At 45.5% G+C, this 12316-nt stretch overlaps 1 long non-coding RNA gene across 1 annotated transcript; it reads right to left on the reverse strand.

Annotated features, from left to right (window-relative positions):
• Positions 1 to 219: 219 nt before the first annotated feature.
• Positions 220 to 6689, reverse strand: LOC128777411 (uncharacterized). The gene is made up of 3 exons (XR_008422677.1): positions 6462 to 6689; positions 5542 to 5648; positions 220 to 2115 (listed from the first exon to the last, which is right to left on the reverse strand). It is a non-coding gene; the product is annotated as an uncharacterized LOC128777411 (long non-coding RNA).
• Positions 6690 to 12316: the final 5627 nt, after the last annotated feature.

Consider the following 12316-nt stretch of genomic DNA (forward strand, 5'->3'; position numbering starts at 1 on the left):
TTTTTATGAATGGGTTACAATTTATTGAGCATTTCTCTACTAATGGAGCTTTAAAGTTCTTTTCTCGCCTGTAAACAATGATGCAGTGAACATCCTTGTGTAAAGCTCTTTGCATACAGAGAAAGAGTTTCTCTCAGTTGTATATCTGAGAGTGGAATACCTGTGAGATAAGATATAGGTAGCCTCAAATTTGGTGGGTAAGATATAGGTAGTCTCAAATTTGGTGGATATTACCAAATTTCTCTCCAGTTCTATCATCAGTGCGTTTGTGCTTTGCTGTTGTTTCATATTCTTCATATAAACACTTCGCATCATCAGACTTTAAAAATTTTGGCCAATGTGATGGGTGTGAAATGGCATCTCTTAATTTTCAAATTTGCATTTCTTTGATTATTAGCGAAGCCGAACATCTTTCCGTACCCTAAGGATCGTTTCCTTTTCTGCGATGTGAATGTTCATAAAGGCTGCCAATTTATTTCTGTTGTTTCTCCTTCTTATGGATGTGCAGGGGCCTCCTCCTTCCCCCATATTCTGGGTGTTAATCTTTTGTCGGTTACATAAGTTGTAAGTGTTAATTTTGTTCATTGCTCAGTTCTCATTCTCTTGCAAACCACTGGCTGCCTGCTTTTGCACACGCTTGATTTTTGAGATCACAGCAATTCCATGGTGAAAATGGCTTGGAGGTGTATTTTGAAAAGCTTATGTGAATGAATGTTCCCTGGCTCTGAATTATCTGTAGTAGGCTAAGGAATGTGTGTGTGAAGGGCCTATTTTGCTTACTCAGGGATCTCATTTGCTAATATAATTGTGTGGTGAAAGCAGAAGAATCCGGTGTAAGTGGAAAAAACCTTAGTCACCAAGAGTTGTTTGGGTGGCTCAGAGTTAAATATCAGGGTTGACTGGTTGCCCACTGCCATGATGAATCCTAGCGTGATTTACCTGGCTGTTTTGACATTTTGTAGACCCAACGTATGAAGAAGGGCATTTTAGAGAAGTTTCAGGCTCGTGTGGTCTTTCCTCCCCCCGCCCCACACACACCTCAGAGAGTCTACACGGGGGTGTACTCACTGGAAGGCTGGACACACTCATCGGAAGGTAGGGCGAAGCAGCGTCTTGGGTTCCAGTGCAGCTTTCCAATGGGGAGAGTCCCTTTAAAGCTTTGTTTATCTCTTGGTGCCTCAGCTAACCCCAGGAGAAAAACCTTAGCTCAGGACAGGAAGCTCAGAGAACCCAAAAGGATGACTACGCAGCTCAGGACTATTTAAGTCTGCCTCTTACATGTCCTTCCATGCTATCTCCAGGAGGCTGGGTTGTGTTGGTGTTCTAAAAGCAGCCTAAATATACCATCACTCCCTAGGAAACCAATGGGTATGGCGGAGACCTAGCTCTGGGATCAATTATGTTGGTAAAACTACAAATACAGGATGAGCCAGAAGTGTTGTGGCTTAGGAACTACTTGCTGAAAAAAGACTTGATGTTCCCTAGTAAAACCCCATGGACCCAGGGGAGGTGGCCCGGGCTGTCTAGTCGACTAGCCAGAGAGCTGGGCCTGAGTGGCCGGACACACCTTCCGTTCCAGTTGACTCACTTGAGTGGCAAATTCTTCTCTCCCTCGCAGTCCTCTCATCTTCAAAGGGAATTCATTAAGCCCCACAATGCCATCGGCACTTGGCCAGGTGTTGTACTGGCCCATTAGGTGGACACAGGCCACAGCCTCAGGGAGCGTGCCAAATGAGGTGGAGGGTGGCAGCTGAGAGCTGTTGACATCCCCCAAGATTGTGCTGAAGCACTTTCTATAAACCCTCCAGCGGTTTCAAACTCTTTGTGCGTGGCTCTTAGAACACGTTATATTCTTCCTGCGGCCCCTCGCTTTAGCTTGCTCTGTTCCCTCTGCCCAGGATACTCTTCCACTCAATGCACTCAAATACCAACTCCTGGGTGGGGCCTTTTCTGGCAGAACGGACCGCTCTGAACTCTGTGTCCCCATTGCACTCTGGATCATTGTTAATATCACACATATCATTTTTGTACCAGAGTCAGCTGCATAATGTTAATCTCCCCTAATGGACTCAGTTTCTTGGAAGTGGATACTCTGGCTTATTCATCCTTGTTTCCCTAGAAAAAAATTAGTAGGTCGTCATAAATGTGTTTTGGATTAAACGCATCAAGGGACACAACTCATGCTGCCATCTGATTCTACCCTGTCGTATGACTGGAAGCAGGCCCCGTCTCTCTGAGTCTTACTCTCCTTCTCTGTAAAATGGGTGAGGGGAGGATAAATTAGAAAAGTGGCCTCTCAGAGGTTTTCTGGCTTTATTGTCTATGATTTTTAGACTCTGGTCTCCTAGTGGAAAACTGACAGTTCCTCATAACTCTGCAAAAACCAGGGTGATATTTTCATTTATATGTGTTAAAGGGACTAGCGTGTCTTCCCCACCTCTCAGCTGTCATGGTTTAAACATGTGTGTTATTTAGCATCTTACAAATTCTCTGACTCAAGTTTCAAAAGGTTTATGGGATTGATTGATTGTAGGAAGCATACAACTTGCGTCTCCCTTGCCGACTACAATTGTTGAAGTAATTGATTCTTTAAAAGGAATTTCTGGCCGTATTTTCTAACGACCGTTGTCCGCCTGGGTGTATGTGGAAAGGGGTCATTGTGTGGCTGTGTATGTCGCTGCAGTGTCTCTCTTATCACTAACCTAGCCACGCCGTGTGTGCCCAGCTCAGTAGCACCTGACCCCCGAGGCCTGTGCTACCCACTTCCCATGCCACCTCCCTGCCCCTTGAGTTACAGTTTTGGAGCTTCCTGCACAGATGGAACTCAGTACTCCTCATATCCCTATTTACCAGATGCTAATAATGCACAGTTATGATCTTCATAAGCAGCCTATGAACTGAGGAAGGACAGAGGTTATTATTGACCCATGTTGCAGACAGAACTGAGATTCAAAGAGGTGAAGTGACTTGCCTAAGGCCACATGGCTAAGAAAACCTTCTGAGCCTGGCCTAGTGAGACCTATTGATTTTCCACTGTCCTAATTTTCATCGACTCCTATGAAGATTGTTCTGATTGCTCTCGGGTTGCCTGACTGCTCTGAGGCCTGTTCCCTGGCGAAACTGGAGGCAGGTGATTCTTTTTTATTTTTATTTTTTTTATATGGCTCCAGGCTCTGAGCCATCAGCACAGAGCCCGATGCGGGGCTTGAACTCACCAACCGCGAGATCATGACCTAAGTCGAAGTCGGACACTTAACCGACTGAGCCACCCAGGCGCCCCAGAGGCAGGTGATTCTATCCGAAGGAAAGAAGGGGCCCTCGCCCACTACTAATGGCGGGGGACCAAGCGGCCGCATTAATTAGTGAAGAGGGAATTCAAATTAGCTTGAACTGTCCATTTGGGGGTTTCTATCATTAGCATCTTACTATGCCAGTGAATGAGGTGTTGCAGCCTGAAGTGGGGCCTCCCTCTGAAAGCTTCAGAGGACCCACGGTGGGGAAGCATCCCAAGAGCACTGGGTCTTAGTGCTGATTGCTACAACTCCTGCTCAGAGGGAACACTACTTACTAATGCACCTCCCCGAGACTCAGCATCGGTAGCTACGAAGCAGAGACAAGAAACCTTCCCCAGCTGACCTTGGGGGTGGCATACTGTGCTGGGGACAGCAGTGCTCCAGAAGCTGAATGTTCTGGGTGAAAATCAGAGAGCATCACGTTTAGTCTTGTTATTATACTTTCTTAACTATGAAATGTCTCAGTGGAGGGAAGTAAGCCCAGCCCGGCGTTCTTTTCCTAAATGTGGCTCCAAGAAACATTAGGCAAGAGGACACATAGCTGTTAAAGTGTGAATAACCACAGTTCCTGCCCTACCTGCCTGTCAGAACACTGAAAGGGATTAAGTTAGATAGTGATGTAAGAGCATTTAGAAAATACAACAGTTGCTCATATTGTGACATATTCTTTTCCCTCAAAGGCTAAAGGTAGTCCTTAATAACCTGAAAGGACTTCTGTCCAAACCCTCTATGATGCTATTTATGCTGTAGCCCTGCCTCATGTTGGGAGTAAATGGTGCCGCTCAGCTGAGCGGGCGGAAAGAGCTGGGCTGGAACTCCTCTGCTCACATTTTGCTCCTCATACCTTTTGGATTCTCTTTTTTTTGAATCAATGGCTCTAGCTTTCTGTAATGACCTGTGAGCTTCTGGCCCCCTTGGCTCTAACTGGTCCCAGAGGATCAATTCCCTTTCTGAAGAGGGCTGCTTTTGTTTTTGTTTTTGTTTTCTCTCTTGTACCCTGGGGAAAAATAGTTACTCTCATAGACTGTAAAGAAAAACTCCTTCTCAGGAGTTTAAAACATGTTCGAAGTGGGTAGGGCCCAACCTCAGTGAAAACATACTTTCTATTTCCAAACGGAGGCAGAGGCAACTTCTAATATGGGACATACACTGAGGATGCCATATTGTAAATAAAAACCTAAAGCCCTGAAAATGGTAAGAAAGCAAATATGTTAATTATAAGACTTAGTAGAGTTATTGCAATTGAGCGTTACATATAACTCTGAGCTTCCTGGTAGGCAAGGCGAAGAAAGGTAAATGTGATGACTGACATAATTTTCCTTTTCTGATTGAAGGGGGTGTCCTGATTGTTGGAATTCTTTTCTGGCACCGGTTTTGAAAGGAATTTAATATTGGGTAATCCTCAGGGATGAAGAACATGTCTATAGCAAGACTTTTACATCTAATGCAGGAAAGTTCTGACATTTCCATCTCCTTTCCCTTTTTGAACTCCAGGCTCATAATAACTACTGATAAAATTTCTTTACCTACATATTCCAAAGCCACCTGAACATATTCTAGACTGAACTTGTTAACTTCTTTCTGAAATTAGTTCATCCCCCTGTATTCATTATCTCTGTTAAAGCATCACATATACAAGCTGCCTTTGCCAGACAAATGTCAGCTTGTTTAGATGACTCGTCCCCCAACCTCCATACTATGCCTAGGCAATCATGGGGACTCTGTGTCTTTGATTTTCTTTAAATGCCTCCTCTCCTTTCCACTTCCAACACCATTACTTTGGGCCAAAGCTGCCCCATTTCTCACCTGGTCTACTGCAATGGCTCCTTAACTTGCCTTCTTATTATTCCAACCCGTTCTTCATACTGCCTGTCTAGAGACTGATCTATAAAAAATGCAAACCTAATCTTCCTCAAAACCTTGCCAAGGCTGCACCTTGTCTTGAAGGTGAAGTCTAAACTCCTGACATGGCCGATGAGGCTCTTCACATGCTCACTTCCCAGCCCCAGCTGCTGCCACACCTCATATATAGTCTCTAACACAAGACACTTGTTCTCTCAGGATACCCCCCTGCTCACGTCTCTGTGCTTTGTACAAGCAATTCCTTCTTCCTAGAAATCCCCCTTTCTTTGGAAGCCTGGTGTCCTCCATTCTGGCAAGTTTTTCTGATCTCCTTTCAATGCTCACCACAATTTGGTTCTGCTTCCTCTGTATCCCTCAGTACCTGGAGTATCTCACTTATACTTACCGTGTGCTGCTGTCACTGCTTAGTTTCTGAATTCTCCAAGAATATCAACTCCTTCAAGACAGAAATGCAATCCCACGCATCCTAGATTTCCAGCCCTGTGCATGTGCCTGACATAGATAGAGTCTGATGAGTTTTTGTTGACCGAATAGGTGGAGGGAAAAAAATAGAATGCTGAGGTTGAATCTAGGGTGTGTTGACTAGTGACACAGGGATCAATGGACTTTTCCTTTAACATATCTAGAGTGGGTCGACAGACTGTGCTTTAGATAAATCTCTCTGAGATCATCTCTCCGAGCTAAGCTTTGGTAGGAGCTGGAAGCAGACAATGAATGATTTTGCTGTTGCAAAGCCCTCAGCGGACCACCTACTGTGTGCTTGACCAGCGTACCTTGATCCCCCTGTGCGTGTGTGGGTGGATGGAGACAGTGATATTATATTAAGGGAAGGAAGAAGCCCAACCAAGAAATGGGTCTCTTGCATAACCATGGTTTCCTTTAAGAGGTATTGCTTTCTATCAAGCACCTGGCACCCTATCCATGGAGAACCCTTTCTTTGCTTCCCTCCATCAAGTTTCCCATCATAGAGTTTTTGTCCAGTGCATCTGAATTAACTGGCACTTGTTTAAAATGCATATTCCTCAGTTTTCCCCCTGCCATCACCCCAAAAACACCCTGCCTCAAAGATGGTCTAAGTTGGCTGGGGAAATTTTTCCAGCAGTCCCCATTGCCTAGCTCCTTAGTGGTACTGTTACAGCTCTACATGGGCAGAACTTGGGCTCAGTCTTGCTTTTAACCTCCACGTGCTGTTTGATGTGGAGCTTTGTGGGCACAAGCAGTTTCCAATGCTCCTGGGCCTGGTACAATAGAGCTGAGCTACCCCACAGACCCCTGGGGGGCATTCTCGTGCCACACAGGCCCCACCTGAGAGTGACTCTTCTTGGCAGGGACACTGGAAGGTGTCTAGGTGGAGGGTGCTCATTCCTGTGCAGGACCTGGCCAACACAGCATAGGTTGATAATTATTATGAAAGATAACCTCTCGCAATCACTATTTGAAATAAATAATAATAATTCATGGCCAAATAGGATTTTGCGGTTCTCAAAGCTCTCAGATTTGCATTATTTCCTGTGACCTCACAATAGTCCTGTGAGGCAGGACTATTCCCATTTTACAGATGCAGAAACTGAGACTCAGAGAGGGCAGTGAGGTGACCTGTATGTCCAAGGTCACACAGATGGGCTTGCTACCGCTGGATCTCAGGTTTTCTGGCTCCATTCATGCTATGTTCCATTCCAGCTTGCTTGCTGATCTCTTAGGTTATCAGATTTGAAAGTTGAGGAACATTGCTAAGAATGATAGCACTATATTTGAGAGCTCAACAATGTCCATCAAGAGATTTGCAGTTATGATTTGCTATAAAAATGCCAAATACAAAAATAAGAATTTCCATTTTTTGGATGATTGGAGGAGGAGACACTGTGGCTCTGTTAAAACGCTAGCCCCATGTGTCAAGAAGGCTTCCGAAGTTCATCATCCTCCTCTAAGCTGTCAGCAAAGTTTCCGTGGTGTGCCGCAGCTGGCTTGCCCCCATTAGTGAAAGCCAATCGTGAGCAACTTTTTTTTTTACTTCATGGTTTAGTGATGTCACATTGCTAGCTTGAAATCAGCCATGGTGCAAGAATGTACCCCATGGAAATCAGCAAATGCTACAATTCAGGGCTTTTCCATCCCAGGGAACCAGGCATTAAACATTTACCAGCACGTCGCTGCTCACAGCTACCAGGGACTGACTCAAACTAGAAGTTCGAAAGTTCTCCTCTGTCATCTGCATGGGACCATCTTCAGTGTTCATTTTTCTTCTAACCACAAGTCATACCCCATTCATGGGATCATGCCATTCCTTAAATAGGAGGCTCTTTCTGTCTGAGCTTGCAAAATCAGACGGGTGGGTTTTCTACTAATAGGTTCTCATATTTGTATAGTTTGCAAAGCGTTTTCACATCCCTCATGACTTCTGAGCCTCGTGTGCTCTATGGGACAGATGCTTTCTCCTCTCGTTAGAGAGGAAGAGCCTGAAGATCTGACAAATGATGTGACCACTCCCAGAGTCATTGGCCTGGCAAGGGGCAGCCGGGGGCTTGAACTGGGTTTTCCACCTCCTTGGTTTGTGACCCTTCCCCTTGTACGAGACCCCTCCTTCACTCGTGAGACTTGCAATGCTGGCAGCTCAGGCTACCGTCTGGGGCAAAGAGAAGGGGTGCCCTGTAGCAGCCGGGGGTATAACATTTGTCCTGGCCCTGAACAGAAAAGGACAGACACACTGGCTTATGAGTACCTGCAAAAATTGCTAACCCCACTTTACTGATCCTGTGCAAGGAAAGGAGTCTACTTTCACTCTTCCTTTGTCCCTGGTTCCGCCTTTGACTCCTTTAAAAACTTTTATGGGAGCCTAGCGTCTCTGGGCCCTGCTGTAAGTCCTGCCCTCAGCAGGAATTTGGAGCCTCCTAAGTGACTGGCATTAATGCCCTGCTTCCCCTCTTGCACAACTCCCAGCTTCTCTACTGTCCGGTGATGGAATTATTGATTGGTAAGCATTTCACAACACATTTTCAAAACATGCTGAAGGTCAAAAATTAATGACTCATGGGCAGTCACACTTGTTTCTGCCTCAGCCTCTCTGGATTATATTGGTGAAGTTGGTTAATAGAAGTCACTGGAGAACCCGAGGTCAAAGTTGACTGTCCAACCCTGACCAGCAGGACAATTAAGTGACTTGAAGACATAATTCTTGATCTTTTATTTGGTGATTAATCTGCTGAATCACTTTGGTTTTTCATACCAAAGAATATAAGAGGGGAATGAGAGGATTTCAGTGATGAATTGGCCACCAACTTGCCCCAGAGTATTAGAGTACTGGAGTACCGGAGAGGTCCTCAGCTGAAGAAGAAGGCTTGGGGCATAGGTAAGGGAGCACTTTGCTCTGATAGCTGGGATCCTACACCAGCCCTTTGGAGAACAAAGCCAAACCCCTGAGCCAGTCTTGGAGATACTTACTCACATCTGTGCTCGAAGGCAGAAAGAGCTCCGTGTGAGACCGTATGGAAGAATGCCTTAGGACACAGTAGCAGAGAGAAATCCAGATCAGGAGGCAAGGGATCTGGGTTAACTCTCAACTCTGCCACCTGGGATTTGAATACACCGACCAATTGCTAGACCTGTGTCAGGACCTCGGTTTCCTCACGTGTAACACGGAGACCATGACAAACGCTTTCTTTCAGAGGGCTGCCTCAAAGGTCAAGTCCCTGACGCACGTGAACTTTTCCTGGTACAAACCGAAATGCGTGGGGCAGCTACGGCATGGTTCTACATGGGCTAGTTGAACGTTTTGAGGGAATGAATATCAAGGGGACGTTTGTTTTCTTCTTGATATGAAAATTTGTTCTCACCTTTTTTTTTTTTCCTGTTTTTCCCCAGAGAGTAATCTAACTTGCAGAATTCGTTTCTGAATGCCTTTTCGGGGGCAACCGTGGGGCTGGAAATTTCTTTTGTACTAGTTCTCCTATAGGTTGTTATACTTTAAAGTACCTGAAGGTCCTGTAATTCTAATATAATGTAATGCCAGAACTAAGAGGTGTGATGTCGTGGAAGTATCCGTGACGTCTGTGCCTCCTGGACTCTGCAGCATAGCCCTTCTCCACATGCATTCCCGCACATTCTCCCTCTCCCAGCTGTGTGGGCAGCGTTGCTCCCCTGCTGCTGACTGGAGAATGCGCCAGTACAAAAAGGAAGCAGGGGCACCTGGCTGGCTGAGTCGGGAGAGCGTGCCCCTCTTGATCACGGAGTAGAGAGTTCGAGCCCTGCGTTGGATGTAGAGATCGCTTAAAAAAAATAATAAAATCTTAAAACGTAAATAAATAAAAAGGAAACAAATTCAGTTACGTAAAACGCAGCCTGGGTGAGGAAAGGCAAGTATGTGTTTCAACTTGATTGAAATCGCTTTTTTTCCCACCAGTTTGTCCTCTTGTCAGGACATGTCAGAACTTACCGAGCCCTTGGCAGTCCCTGTTCTCACCTCTTCGTTGTACTTAAGAGCAACCTAAGGCTTAGAGCCTAGAGGTGACTTCATCAGGGTCACAAAGCCAGCTTTTGGGGCAGAATCAGGATTCAAGCACCCATCTCCTGACTTCTCCTGTCTCCTATCTCCAGTACCCCACATGTAAGTGGTGACTCTAAAAGAAAAGAGAAAAAAAAAATAGACCTTCACTGGAGTATCTTGAGTTACTGGTTTTCAAGGATAGTTTTATAACCGGCAGTGACAATGCCTCAAAAGCTGGTAGCCAGCTTCGACGAACTTACATAATGCACACTTATCATAGAACACGTATCATCAAACACCTGCTAGATCTGAGCGTTGGTGCCTAAGTTGCTTTTATTGTCAAAGAGAAGAAGGGGACAAGGAGCTCAGCTAAACAAAGCTGGAAGACTTTTTATGAGAAAATTTGGAGGCAATTTCTGGAGGCACAGGAACACATTTCCAAAGGCTTCTAAAATGTACATCAATGGGATTGGGTGAATTTAGTAGTTAAAGAAGTGAAGGGCACTGAGTATCGTTTGGTGCCTAACGCCTCTTTCAGACAGGTCTCTTCTGTTTGCCTTGGTCACAAAGCTCTAGGAGCCTCAAGGTGGGCAGGCCCAGAGGTTTCCCAGAGCAATGTCTGAGGTTGCTGGTTTCCATTCAGGCTTCCAGGCAAACACACACCAAAACACTCGTGGTTCTCACTGGGATCTCTTCTCATTAGCGGAACATGACCAAAGTCGAAGAGACATGGACCATTTGTCTCTCCACCTGAGTCCATCCATACAAAGTGGACTTTGGCCTATTTTGGAGGTCAGCCTACATCAACAGGATGGAACATTTGCCAAATACACGGTCACTTGCCTTTGGTTCCCCACAAATTTTTGAACGGCAAGAGCTGTTCATTTATTTACTCGCCTAATAGTTATTATTAAGGGCGCACTGAACTAGAAAACCTGTGCAGGTATAATGGGCTCTCTGCATCTTAGTTTTCTCCCCCGAACGAGACTATTCATTACCTGCCTTGCGTATCGCACCTTGTTGCTGGGAACATCCCATGAATGACGTGTGGAACTGCTGTTTCGACTCTAAAGCCCGCCACGTAGGTGAAAGGTTGTTGCTATCACTCTGTGGCCAACAGCGTGCTGGGCACCAGGTAGGTTACAGAAAACATGTAAGAGATGGTCCCTACCCTCCAGGAACTTACAACCCCGCGTTGGGAAACTGAGGCATACCCAAACAAAACAGAGATGGAAGGCTGTATTTGCTATTCCAGAGGTAGCTCTGAGACCTATCCGAGGGCAGAGAAGGAGGAACTCATTAACAGGCTGCAGATGTTGGGACAGCCTCTTGGAGGACGTGAGGCTTGAGTTGGGTGACAAAGTAGACAGAGAAGATGGAGAAGGTCTTTGTGGGTGTGGCATCGCCGAGTCAGCAAGTGGAGGCTTTTCTTGGTAAATCAATCTACTTGGAGTCAGAACTCCCAACCAAGCTGGAGTTACGGATTTAAAATTTGAGGGGAGCTATAGGAAAGGGAAAGTCAGAGACGTTTTTAGACCAACGATGGGCTATAATGCGATGGTGACTGGGGAGGCGTCACGTGTGACAGATGGGTTTGTGAGGAGACAGAGGAGGGAAGGGGGCTACAGCAGGGGGATGGTATGCTTCTGGACCAGACCAATGAAAATGGTAAGAGAAAAACAATGCAGGTCAGTGAGAGAATTCTGTTTGTAGGTGGAGGACAAGTCAAGCTATTCACCCTGGCTCCTCTCCTGGTGTCTAAATGTTGGGATTTGAGTTAAAGTGGGCAAGGAGGGGCAAAAAATGGGAGTGTCTTTATATGTACACTTGGAAGAGTTTTGAAAACACAAGCTGGTCTCACAGTATCTATTTGTCTACCCATGAAAAAGGATTTGAAGTTGCTGGCTAATCCATAGGATGACAGCTCTTCAGAGTTAGGCAGGACCTTGCAGATTACCTGGTCACATGGTGGCCAATGTCAGAATTTCTGTTCCAGTATCCCAGCAAATGCTCATCCCTCTTCTCAAACCTCTTTAATCAAGGCAGTTCACTACTACTTGAAGAAGACCTTCCCAGGACCGGATGTGTCTAAAGCTTCGCAATACTTTTATTTTGAATTCTAATGAATTTTCCTAACTGGTTCTCCTATTGCCCCCCCTCCCAGGGTCACACAGAACACTTTCACATCTTCTGGATTCAGCCATTTAATTGAAGATGCAGGCCTTGTCTTCCTGGATGCTCCCCATCAACCTCATCGATATAAAAATGACCTTTTCTATTGGATAAGTAACGTGCAGTAAAATCTCATCATTTCTATTTTTTAAATTTATTTTATGTTTATGTATTTTTGAGAGAGAGGGACAGTGAGTGGGGAAGGGGCAGAGAGAGAGGGAGAGAGACCCAGAATTAGAAGCAGGCTCCAGGCTCTGAGCTGTTAGCACAGAGCCTGATGCAGGGCTCGAGCTCAGGAGCTGTGAGATCATGACCTGAGCCGAAGTCCAACCCTTAACTGACTGAGCCACCTGGGCACCCCTCTTTTCTATTATTATTTATCACTTTAACCAAAGACAACAGAGCTGGATTCTGAATCTTACAGGAAAAAAAATTAATTGAAAGGTAGAAAGAAAGAAAGAAAAAGAAGGAAAGAAAAACTCAGTTATGGGAACCTTCATATCCTTCT

This window comes from Panthera pardus, unplaced genomic scaffold (genome assembly GCF_024362965.1).
Source record: "Panthera pardus isolate Hobbes unplaced genomic scaffold, ASM2436296v1 HiC_scaffold_16, whole genome shotgun sequence".
Taxonomy (NCBI): domain Eukaryota; kingdom Metazoa; phylum Chordata; class Mammalia; order Carnivora; family Felidae; genus Panthera; species Panthera pardus.